The sequence below is a fragment of the Apium graveolens genome, chromosome 7 (genome assembly GCF_009905375.1).
Source record: "Apium graveolens cultivar Ventura chromosome 7, ASM990537v1, whole genome shotgun sequence".
NCBI classification, from domain to species: Eukaryota; Viridiplantae; Streptophyta; class Magnoliopsida; order Apiales; family Apiaceae; genus Apium; species Apium graveolens.
Genome location: NC_133653.1, coordinates 262,812,652 through 262,824,434, shown reverse-complemented (window position 1 = coordinate 262,824,434; position 11,783 = coordinate 262,812,652).

Below are 11,783 nucleotides of genomic sequence, written 5' to 3'. Positions count from 1 at the left end.
TCTTAAAAATTGTTATAAAATAAATTTTAAATGAAATTTTTTAAGAAATTTTAATCATTAGACATTAATTATTTTAAGAAACAATGTATAACTTAACTTGATTCTAAATTCTACTGCACATTCTTGTGGGTGGAATTTATAAAAATAAATCAACCAAAGTCATATTTTTTTATTAAATGAATAAAATATTTAAATTAAATTTTGTAAAATTAAAAAATCCCATCTTAAATTGTTATAATAGTGGTTTAGTGCACTAATATCTTGTTTAAGGGTCATAGATTTAGGGTTATAGTATAGATTTGAATTAGTTTGAGATTGTAATTTATTTATTTTTTTAATAATTCAATTATATATATAACTATGCATTCATCACAAGTATAAATTTAATTAATAAAAAAGTATATGTGACATTTTTTTTGATTTTATTTGATATTTTCCAAAATAAATAATTGTGTAATTACTTAAAAGTTATTAAAAGATCCGTAAATTCAATAGATTTCAATTACATTTATAAATTCACACTCCTAAATTCAACCAATCACAATTAAATTTACTGCCATGTCATCAATCCTTGTGAATTGGATCCAATGCTCCAAATTGAACAACAAAAATCCAATCCAACGGTTTAATTTGAACCTAACCTTTTAATGCTTAAGAAACCTACCCTTTATCCCCCACCCCCCCACCTCCTGCCACCAACAAACTACACCATTTCTGCTCTTTTCCGGACAAACACTCTCCCCTGCTTCTTTCTCAACCTGGATGAGATATTTGTTTTTTAGCTCATTTTAAACCTGTAAACCCTTTTATACTCACCAGACTCAAAATTAGTTCGTGGTTAAACCCTCTCGGACTCATTCCTCATTTATCTCACAACACCTTAAGTCATTCTCAAACCTCAAATCTCAGCTTACATCTACTTTTTCTCGTATTTTTCCTTGTGACAAATATCTCATCCACATTGCACTTACCCCACAACTCAATCATGTTACATCTGAGTCAACTCAGTCCGAACTCGTAAAATAAAGAGTAAGGGATAGTGATATATAGTTGCTAACACAGTGTGTGAACCAAACCAGGTGGGCAGTGGAAACTTTGCTAACACAGGAAACCGTTTATGAATACGACCGTCGTAGACAAACATGTAGGCCATCTCAAACACCATTATTCCGAGTCTCTAAAATTGAGGAAACAGAAAAGTCAGATACATACAACACCGTAACAAAGACCAGGAAAGAGGCCTTTGTGGATGAAACCATAGGCAAGCAGTGCTATTGCTGGAACTACGTTTATTATAGCAAATACATTGTTCAACTCAAATGAACCTTCTCTTGGTTTATGGTGTGACTGCATTTAAGAAATAAACAAACCACTCGCTGCTTCCGTCTCCCATGTAGTTTTTTTGGGTCGAAATGGGGCAACCTGAATATGACCGGAATCTTGTAGTTTCCGGCAATATTTTTTAAAAATTGGTGTTTGTTTTTTCGACAGCAGGCAGTCGAATTTAGGGTCATTTTTTGTCCATATACGGTAGAGTTTAATTTTTTGACGGTCCTTTTAAATTAATTTGAAAATTTAATTTTTTAGGCGGTACTTTTAAATTTTAAGCGAAAATTTTAATTTGATCATCTTCGGTCGAATTTGGGCGGTCGAATTTAAGCGGTTGTATTCATCCGATCATAATTAGCCTGTCGAATTTAGTTAAATATGACTGTTTTTTTTGGTCGAATTTAGCATTTTTTCTTGTAGTGAAGACATCGATTCATTTTAAATATTTTAATATAAACTTTTACTTTTGACATCGATTTCACTTGCACAAGTCGATGTGTTTTAACATTTTAGACATCATTTTCATTCCATAGATTCATGAGTGGAAAGTGATATAAACCATAGATAAAAGAAGCATTTAAAACAAAAATAATCAAAAAAAATGATATTGTCATTAATAATGCTAGTAATATAATTACTGTTAACAAAAAAACATATACATACATAAGAAAATTCATTCTAATATCAACACCAGAAAAAGGCCCTTGTGTTTCGCCGCAAGGATCTTTGTAAAAGAGGACCAATTCTTCAGGTGGGGGCTGAGAAAGATTATGATGTTCCTGCTCCCTGTCCAAAACTGCAGACAATTGCCTTTTAATGATGGGCTCATCACCAAATTTACATTTAGGTATACTTCCTGAATCATTAGTTAGGTCCTTCTGCGACTGTTGCCAGTCAAAATCTGAACCGGCCATAAGAATGAAGATCTCTCAAATCAGGCGAGGCCAAACGCCCCCGTTCTCCCATTGATAATGATCTCCATGCCTAACCAGGAAGAACAGATGAATTTCCCTGCAAACTTGATTCCTTGTGTGCAATGACCTGATCACTGCTCTAAAAAGCAGAGCCATCTTCTTTTAAATCTGCATAAACAATGAATCAAAACATTAACTGAAAATGAATAGAATGACATTCACAAATACTAAATTTACTTCTGCATATCAAGTGCCTAAAAAACACTTATCAAAAGTCTTAATGCAGGAGAGTATATAATTAGCAACCAAAAATCAGATTACTGTAGGATATTATACTACCCATCATTTCATGAAGACATTTAATACCTGATATTCAAAATATGTACTCAAAAGCAATATTATCCAGCACATGATATTTTGGCAGCATAATATAAGTATACAGCATATTTGTACTGCTATATCATCAGAATATAACTTGAAACCACACAATGTTTGATGATCCTCTATGGTATCGAATTTTGCATTTGGTTTATAAAAAGTCACAAGTTTTCATGGGGCAAGCCATCAGAATGATATTGGAAATTACCTTTATACATGTCATTCCCTTCGGTGTCAGTGGGTATATTTTCTAGCTTCCTGTTCAAAGTAAAACCAAAATAAAAAACTTTAAATACAATCTCTTGAACAGAATTATGACATCAACTTTATTTAGAGAGAAAGAGAGACACAAGAACTTTGCAGTACCTAGCCTTGTTCGCCTTGAAGGTGTGTATCCACCAGATCCATCTTTGGAGCCTTGAGGAACACTACTGCTTAATATGTCTCCCTTGTCAATTCCATGAATAACAACCTAACAAGAATTTAAACATTTGATTGACTGAAAACTGCCCAAAATAATGCAGCATTTTCTGATTGAACAAGGAAAAACACATTAACTAGAAAGCTTACTAGTTCCTCAGAAGACGGTGCACAGAAGGCCAATGGCTCCACAGGTTCTTCCTGCGTAATAGAAGGCACTTGTGCAACCCCATCTAATATTCTACCATGATCCCTGCGGATAGAGGAATTGGTATCTCTTTCTTCATCACGCCAATGATCACGACATCCTGATTCTGCATCAAGGTTGGATGGTCTAAACACATCCTTCCTTTTCTGAACATCAGGAACCTCTTCACCGTTACCTGGTAACTTCACAACATCTGTTAGACGACCTCCATGACCAGGATAAGGACTGAACTGGTTCTCCTGCATCAATAATATATATAAAAGCAGAGAACACGGTCTTAATTAATGTGCAAGCTACTAGTTTAAACAATTTTCAGGCATAACAGGTGACCCGGAACAAAATATCATGGTTGAGGTATCTACACTCCAAACTACTTAATTATAAAGACCAAGTATTATCTCTTCTTCGAAACCAAGATAAGATTGAGAAGAACTTTGTAACCATTCTGCCCATTAGTATATAAACATGTTAACACAACTGACGGAAGATACTGAACTTTAATCACTAAATTAAAAATTCTTTCAAATCTTTAGCTGATAAAATATTTAGTGCTCGATTAGTGGTTTCGTGTTCTTGAGAGTAATAATGTTTGGAACGATAAAAACAAGGAACACAAGATATTCAGGGAAATATATATTCGTATATAAATCCTCGAGGGTGTTGCTACACTCCGGTAAATAAATTAACCGGCTACAATCTAAGAAAAACAAAGTTCCTAGCTTCTACAAAGAGTTACAAATCAAATCATATATAATGATCTAACTTTTATTTGTCTAAGGATTTAATTACCGGATAACGATTATAATGCCCCTATGAATATAAAAGAATTAAATTGGGCATTATAACGTTACTCTGGTGAGAAGTTAAACGGATATACAAAAAGCTTGAGCTTCTCTGTAAATCAATGCTGCCATTTTCACTTCTCTTTTTGGGAGAGAAGATGAACATAAAAAATGAATGGCTCTTTTCTTCTGCTACAAAATGTAGACTTTATCCAATAAAATGTGTGGCTGAGGAGAGAGAAGCTTCTGTGGAGACAACCTTATCAAAACCTTTGTGGCGACAATAGAGGGAGGGAGTAACTATGCCTGTGGCGACAAGAGTGTACTAGTATATATATAAGTGTAAACCAAAACAAACTTACACTAACTCCTGTGTGGCGACAAGGTAGGTACAAGTACATGTACTTAGTATTTAAAATCAAGTCACCTTCTGTGGCGACTAGGGAATACCACCCTTGGTTAACTTTTTATTCTTTCTTTTTTTTTCATTTTCTTTTTGCTTTTTATTTTATTTTCTTTTTTTTTGTTTTGTTTTCCTTTTCCTTTTTTTATTTTCTTTTTTTATTTTTTTTTGTTTTGTTTTTTTATTATATTTGTTTTCTTTTTCTTTTTAAGTTTAAATTGTAATTAAATTAACTTATAAAATTAACTTAGATATAACTTATATAAATAAACTAATATAGATTTATAAAATAAACTTATTTAAAGTGTATAAGATAAATCATTTTAAGTTTATTAAATAAATTATATTAAAGTCCATTAAATAATTTATTAAATTTAACAATTAAACTTTGAGTTCCGCCAATCCCCTGAGCTGTTTAACTGTATACCCCGCGCACCTCTTCTCGTACTTTAACATATAAATGTTTAATCCAAGTACATTCCTCAACTTAACAATCCTTCTAAAAATAATACCTAGATTCCTTTCACGAGTTGTTGATGCCTAGTGCAACTGGTCTGGTTCACAGACGACTAACCCCGATTCAGGTCTTCGTATTATAGCCTTGATTACATTGTTAAGCTTGCCTCAACTTTATTGCTTCAGACACTGACTATCAATAAACAACTGTACTTTCACTGGAATCCTTTATGGTCCTTTAGAAGACATCTTCATTAACCTCTGTCTATACCATGTCTTCAATTCTTCAGATTCCTATGCTTCGAACACTGTCTATCTTCAATCTATCGCAATACACTGAAATCTTCCGGTAGCACTTGTATACCGAATCTTCAACATTTCTGAAACCCTGAAAGTCTTTAATTTTGTTCTTCACTGAGGCATGATCATATTAATGAACTTCTTTCAGTGACCTGTAGATAGACTTCAAGCCTATCTTTTAATCTTCTGATTCTTTGTATTTGCCTTGTCTTCATTCTTCCTGATTTCTTGTGTAGACGTAGTATTATTAACCTGTCATGTTCTAGTGTTGTTATCGTGTTGAGTTATCACGTAACTGTTCATACAGCTACGCAGTCTCACCAACAATCTCCCCCTATTTGATTGCTAAACTTAACAAACAAATTAAATAGAGAGGATAACTCAACTAACAACTAGAAAAAGTAATGCTATTGGTTTTCTGGATCAAATACTGCATTTTCAGATTTCTTGAGTAAATGAAATGAAAGATGCTTGTTCCTCTAGCACTGAACTGATCTTCAAGTAATTTCATCTTCATTTCCTTGGTTCTTCAAATCTCTGCCAGATAATACTTCTCAGTCTTGAAGCTATCATCAGCAACTTCTTTTGTACAACCATATTTCCTGTTGAGAAGCCCATATCTCTCTTGCTTCTCCCCCTATGAGAATCAACTACTTAAAGGAGATCACCTTCGTTTACCACCTCTCCCGTACAATAAGATCCGCAGTTAAAACAAATGGTACTCCCCTTTTGGAAAACAACTTCTCCCCTTATGAAGAATATTGATGAACCAAACTACTTCTTGTGATTACTAGGAAATCACTTTGTGTTTACCACCTCTCCCGTAAAATAGGATCCGTAGTTACAAACAACAATGGTATGGTGTAGTGTACATGTGCTTTACCTTTTTCCTTATGCCTGCTATTTCTCCCCCTTAGTTGAGGAATCCTCCAAACTATTATATAAGCTTTTATCTCCCCCTTAGAGAAGGAATGTATGCTGTCATTTGAAGGAGTTTTCATATGTTACTTGGTTGGAAAATAAATAAGAAGTCATAGTCTGATCAACCATGTCCCTTTAAATGCTGCAAATATGACTTCACTGTTGATCATCATGTTCACCAATCTTCCCAACTCCTTATACCTCCCAACTGTGAGATCAACAATTATTACCAATTGTTAGCTCCCAAAGGTCCCGAAGTATTCTAATCCAATCTGTAAATGTTAGGTCCCTAAGAGTTAGGTTCCAATCATAAACAGATTCGAGACCCGAAGTATCAAGTACCATGTTTAGGGATAGGGAATGAGATATGGTTTTTGTCTTTCTTCCTCACTGTGAGTGTGTAATTCTGTTTCGTGTGCCTCACAAATGTTTCACTCTTCTCTCCACTCGTGTTTACACTCATTCTCACAAGTGTATCACTCCTCTCATAGCTCCAAAATACAGTTGTATCTGCAAGGAAAATCACCTTAGCCATCCTTAAGGAGGTCACAGGTGGTGCAATGGGAGTTCACAAATCCCCATCTTTGTTAGACTCGTCAGATGAATCTGAGTCATAATCTACAAGTTGCTAGTTTCCCTTTTAGGGTTCCAGATTTGAACTCTGGGAAGGTAAACAATGATCCAAAGAATTTAGCATAAAGATCAAAGTTCCCTTCTAATGTCTGTGAAGACATTTCCTTGTGACTCATCAGGTAAATCTGAATCATTGTCAACAAGTTGCTGATCTGCACCTATGTCAGATCCACTATCCGCAGATGCATCCAGGGGATTTAAGCCTGGGGAGGTAGACACTGACCACTGACATATGGCTATTGGATCAGTATCCTCTCCTAACACCTGTAAAGGAAATTGGTCCATTAAAGAACCTTGAACAATCGAATCTGACCTTAAAATGGTCGAAACTCTTGTTTCCGTCAACTTATCCTTTGTGTGTGTAACCTATCCTTGTGCATCAAAAATTGTTTATGTTTAAGGTGGTGACACTACATCGGATGCTTTGGCTAACAGGCGAATTTCAATAGACGCACCCTGTTGAGAGGATGAATCTAGTAACTATTTTGTGCCTTTTCAGCCATTACATCTTTTTGAGAAGATGTATGGGAGCTAGCAGTTGTCTCAGTTTTGATATATTTCAACTTTGTAGGAGACAGAGCTGCTGGGTTGACTTCAGAACCTTCCTTATGTGGTGCACTAAGGCATTTTCTCCCTCACGGTCATTCATACTTCATTTTAGTGGTAAGAGAGTGTTGGTTGGTTCTGTTTCTGTGTTTGTCTTTACAGTCTGGGATATAAGTTGTGGGTTTTCAACCTCATGACTATCAAATAAAAGAATGCCATTGGAGGCTTAACCTGCATCACAGAACATATGTCAATATAGAGATAAAATGCACTTAAGATCTATAATGAATGAAAATTATGCATTTAATCTTTTGAGAGAAATGATGTACAATAGTGATTTCAAAAGATTTTAATGAAATAAGCAATCACCAATATAGAAAGAAGTTTGATTTTTCTCTTAAAACTGTTTTTGTGCACAAGTCTGTTTTTATGCCTAAAAAGATAAATGATTTGATAAGACACAGACTAATGACCTAGCAGGATTAAGAAGAGAAAGAAAAATTTTGTCTTTCAATATGAATGAGTTTTTGTAAAGGCATTGATCACTTAGGGTAAAGTCTAAGCAATTCTCATTCATATCAAAAGCTCCATAATCTATCTTTATAAAATTAATCAACAACATTGTGTATTGATAAATAATCTTAATAAGACTGACTATGCTGCTAATTTCAAATTATAGTGAATCTGTCATATATAGCAACTCATATAAATTCACTAGAACTTAAAATCTCACAATTTTCTGCAACAAAATATTAACAATATATCATTGACTGATACTTGTCAAGTACTTTAGATACTAATAATTATGTTGCATCCTATTTTAATTATTAAAATAAGATATCAATGAATTAAATACCAATTATCTATAAAAAGACACCAGCATTCAATTTCATATAACATACAATTGTTAACTCCTAACAACTGTAATATCTTAAACAATATTGGTTCAATAAATAAAGCAACATTAACCAACATTGACTTGTTTGCAATCTTAGAAAAATATTTTAAGTTCCATATACTTTGATCCATTGAGTATTGCATCTATTATCAAAGTGTTTAGAAATTTGCAAATAAGTATAAAAATTATTCTAAGTTGACAACATATGGTTACTTATAATAAAGCAATCAAACATTTTAATCATAATTGTACTTAAGAAAAATTTTCACACTTTCTATATTAGTATAAGTGACTGAAGATAAGCATTGATTACATCGAGGAGTTCTAAGTAATGTCACAAATACTAATACTTCATAATTAGTTCATAGTTAAACTCTTAACTAAATATCATTAACTGATATAAGTCAAGAAATTACACACAACTAATCATGCTACAATCATATTCTGATTTCAGTGAATTCTTGAGATATAAGCATTGCTAAATTCACTAAAACCAAAATCTCATAATTAACTTATAACACATAGGTTACAATCAATATACTAGATATCAATTGTTGACAAATTTAATTATAATCAATCATGGTGCTTATTTATTTTAAGTTAGTTTGAATTATGGAGCAAATAACATCATTGAATTGCATCAATTTCCATAATCCGAACTACCCAAAATATATATTAAATAAATAAATACTAAATATCTATGAGTTAGATACTAGCACCTAAATATTTATAATTATCCTTGAATAATCACCAAAAGGATATATGACTTATATACATGACAATCACCCTCTAGATAATTAGTAACTTTAGAAATACTTTCTAAGCATATAAAATATTCAGAGTTTAATACACATAACTTAGAAAATACTTCAATTTTCAATATTAGTGATTTTAGAAATAAGCATTTATTACTTAGAACAGAAATTCTAAATAATATCACTAATACTAAAAGTACCACAATTATTCGTACATGATACAAATAACTATGTTGCATATTATTTTAATATAATTCAAATTAAGAGACTGATATGGAATGGAATTGTCTACAGTCATAATTTAAATCAATTAAAATAATATTCAAACTTACTGTTATAATACTTAACTACCACAAATATACATGACATTGTAATCATGATAATCAAGATAGTAGCACTAAGTACGTGGTACTGGATTATTGATAAATTCACAAGTCCTTTAAATATTGAAGATTTAATACTTGTGAACCTATATTAAGAATTCCTTACATATGGGATTTCCAACTAATTTACAATGAATGATATCCCACACTTACAAACCAGTCTTGAAAATACTTTATCAAGTGATTTAATACATGTTTTTGCAAGTGACTATTTGACTAAAATGACATGCTCTCTAAAGTGATGATACCTGGTGTGAAGGTTCCTTCACTTAGAGTGTTCCACATAGTTGCTGGAGTTAAAGTTATTTCTCATCATAATAAGAAATTAATCTTCTTCCACGAAGTTGACAGCTTCTCGAGATGCTTCTCCTGTCACTTACAACCTGCATAATCTATATCTATATAACCAAACATGTTAAGCATAATATCTTTAGGGTAATTTACTCCAAGAGTTCATAGTCCCTTAAAATATCTAATAATCTTGTTAATAGCTATAAGATTGGATTCTCTAGGATCCACTTGGAACCTTGCACTTTGGCATCTTGAGAACATTACATGTTGTCTATTAGCATTTGAGTTAAAGAGTGAGCTCGTCATACCTCTATAGCTTGTCATTATACCTGAGTTGCACTAATCAAGCTTTAGTGGTTTCTGTTGGTAAGTAGTCTTGGCATGTTCAGAATCTTCCAAATTTTTCATCTTCAAAAGATCCTTAACTTACTTGTATTTCCATCATTCTTTTGGTTTATTTGTGCTCCTAAAAGAATTGTTCTTTTAGCTTGCTTGAGCTTCTAAAAGAATTATCCTAATGGCTTGCTTGAAGTAATTCTAAAAAGAGTTGTAACCTTTCCAACATGCTCCTCCATACCTACTCTGCAATAACTTAGCAAATAATCTTGCACAAGTCTTTGTTAGTAGACCAACATATAACATTATCATTATATCACTGCACATATAAAACAATATGTTTGTGCCTAGTGATAAAGAAAGTTATTAATATGACGACTCTACTATTTCACATTAAATTGTAACTTCAGTTAGAGTGTCATACCATGTTCTTGACTATTTTTTGAGTAGTATACTAGTTCATACCAACCTGAAGTGAGCTTGTGAAGAAGAGATATACATAGTCCAACAGATCTGCAATTGCAAAGTTCATGAACTATTGTGCATTGACTTCTTCCTTTAACTCACCAACTAGGAGTACACTTGTACACATCTACTGGAGTCCAATTCCAAGTGTAATGTGCATCAGGTGCCTGATATGTCGTAATATCCTCAAGTCTCATCACTGGTGCTATCTGTTAGATACTGCTTCCTGATAATAACCTATCATCCAGTTTGGCCTTGTCCCTCGTAACAATGCCATTGTCATCCAGTTTTGACTTCAGGTTATCTTTGTACCAATTACAATATTGTCATTTGGTTTGGATACCAGCTTCCATACAATCTGCTTACTGACTGATTGAGTTCATCTTGCTTTACAATCACCCAATTAATCCAGATCTATCAGAGCTTCTGTAACTTTCTTAGTTTCTTCTTCAGATAGAAAACTAGAGAAATAATCATTCATACTCAGTAGCCCTGCTAATCATTACTCCACCATCTGAATCACTTAAGAACTAGACTCTGGAAATAATATTGACATCAAACCCTTTGTCTCAGCAGATATGTTCTTTAGTGTCCTCTGATTTCCAATGTGGTGTTGTGTCTGACTGGTTGATCCTACTATTACTCCCCCTAAGCTGTTGCTGGGATTTCCTGAAAATCCTTACCCTTGCTGATTGGCTTCATTGAAATAATGAGTTGTGTCATACACTGCCATTCAACTGCTTGGATATGAATCATCAATACCATTAATTTCTCCTGTAATAGCTTGGAGCATGGAGTTGTTGATCTATGCACTTAGACTGTCTATCACCTTCTATTGATCAACCACAAATGCCCTGTAGGTTGTACACTCCACTGAGTAGCCATGAAGAATATCCTTACAAGTCTTGGATGCAAATGTCAAGATCTTCAAACAACTAAAAACATTTTATTGTTTGCTTTTGTAGAACATTCTCTTGTTGGCCATTGACTCATTAGCGGTCTTCATGTATACACCTTGATCAAGGCTTGATCTTACTTGTTGCAAACTGTTTTGACTGCTCCAACCCTTTGGTATTTAGAAAGTCTTGATTAGCTTGATATTTCCCTTGTAGCTTTAATCACGTTCCGGTTCTTCCTTTGTACCACTCCATTATGACACGGAGCTCCCAGTGCTGAATTTTCCTTAAAATTTTCTTGATGTTACAGATATTAATCAGAACTGCTTCTTGAATTCAGTTCCATTATCTGACCACAAGATCATTTCTTTTACAGTTACTTCCAGCTTGATCTTCTTTGATGTAATCAATCACCATCTGTGATGTCTTGTCTTGAGAATGCACGAACAACAACTTTGTTTAATAAGAG